Source organism: Schistocerca piceifrons, chromosome 2 (assembly GCF_021461385.2).
Source record: "Schistocerca piceifrons isolate TAMUIC-IGC-003096 chromosome 2, iqSchPice1.1, whole genome shotgun sequence".
NCBI classification, from domain to species: Eukaryota; Metazoa; Arthropoda; class Insecta; order Orthoptera; family Acrididae; genus Schistocerca; species Schistocerca piceifrons.
Window position 1 is genome coordinate 392,446,492 of NC_060139.1, and position 1,527 is coordinate 392,448,018.

A 1,527-nucleotide genomic window follows, 5' to 3' on the forward strand; every position below is an offset into this window, starting at 1 on the left:
ATTGGTAACACCGTACGTCGTATGGTCTGGGCTGCGACAAGCTACAGCTCTCTTTTACTTTTTTTATTTCTCGAGGGTACACAAAACATCGCTCGCTACGTGCAGAATGTTGTTAGATCGTTCTTTTCCTGTTCTTGCAACAGGAAGGTGATCTGTTCCAAGAATGAGATTTTCCCTCTGCAGCGGAGTGTGCGCTAAAAAGAAACTTCCTGGCAGATTAAAACTGTGTGCCGGCCCGAGACTCGAACTCGGGACCTTTGCCTTTCGCTGCAAGTGCTCTACCAACTGAGCTACCCAAGCACGACTCACGCCCCGTCTCCTACCCTCCAAACTTTACAGAAGCTCGCCTTCGAACCATGCAGGACTAGCACTCCTGAAAGAAAGGATATTGCGGAGACATGGCTTAGCCACAGCCTGGGGGATGTTTCCAGAATGGATAGTAAGGTAAGAGACGAGGTACTGGTGGAAGTAAAGTTGTGAGGACGGGGCGAGAGTCCTGCTTGGGTAGCTCAGCTGGTAGAGCACTTGCCGGCCGAAGTAGCCGTGCGGTTAAAGGCGCTGCAGTCTGGAACCGCAAGACCGCTACGGTCGCAGGTTCGAATCCTGCCTCGGGCATGGATGTTTGTGATGTCCTTAGGTTAGTTAGATTTAACTAGTTCTAAGTTCTAGGGGACTAATGACCTCAGCAGTTGAGTCCCATAGTGCTCAGAGCCATTTGCACCATTTTTGGTAGAGCACTTGCCGCGAAAGGCAAAGGTCCAGAGTTCGAGTCTCGGTCCGGCACACAGTTTTAATCTGCCAGGAAGTTTCAGGTGATCTGTTGTTCCAAAAGAATAATGCTCGCCCACACACCGCTCGCGAAACGTAACTTTGCTCTGCAGGACGTGCAGAAACTTCAGTGGCCAGGACAATCTTCGGACTTGTCTCCATTCGAGCATGAGTGGGATACGATGGGATGAGAAGTGACTCATGCGACTCGTCAACCAACAACTCTGGTCTTACAGATCGACCTGGCTTGGCACAACGTATCCCAGGACAGTATTCGTCATCTCTACACTCGGCTGAATGCCAGAGTCAGCGCCTATGGAGGTTACACTACGTACTAACATGGCTGTCTCAACATGGCTTCATTACCTGGTTCCACAAAACCTCTTGTACTATTCATCTGTAAATGTTTTAAGACGTCGTGGTCTCCTGACCTTCATTGTTTACATATTCCACCCTCACGATTGTGAGGGTGGAATATGTAAGCAATGAAGATCAGGAGATCACGATGTCTTATTTCACACATCAAGACGCTTCATTCGAACCAAAACTCGATAAGATAAAGTCAATGTTGTATGAATTCATGTAACCGATATGCAAATAACAAGTATGCGCACCATGGTTGAAGTACTCGAGGCTGGTGTACACACATACATTCCAGACACGACTGTCACAGGAGCCTTTAGGTCGAGAGAAGCAGACCGCACGCCAGGGGGCCGGTCCCTTCAGAGAACGACCCAGCCTATCTATGTCAGCCGGTGA

The 1,527-nt window shown here is 49.2% G+C and overlaps 1 non-coding gene across 1 annotated transcript; it reads left to right on the forward strand.

The window, feature by feature from the left end:
- The first annotated feature begins 498 nt into the window (after nt 1-498).
- On the forward strand, nt 499-615 carry Trnag-gcc. Its single transcript has 2 exons — nt 499-535; nt 573-615. It is a non-coding gene; the product is annotated as a tRNA-Gly (tRNA).
- The last annotated feature ends 912 nt before the right edge of the window (nt 616-1,527 follow it).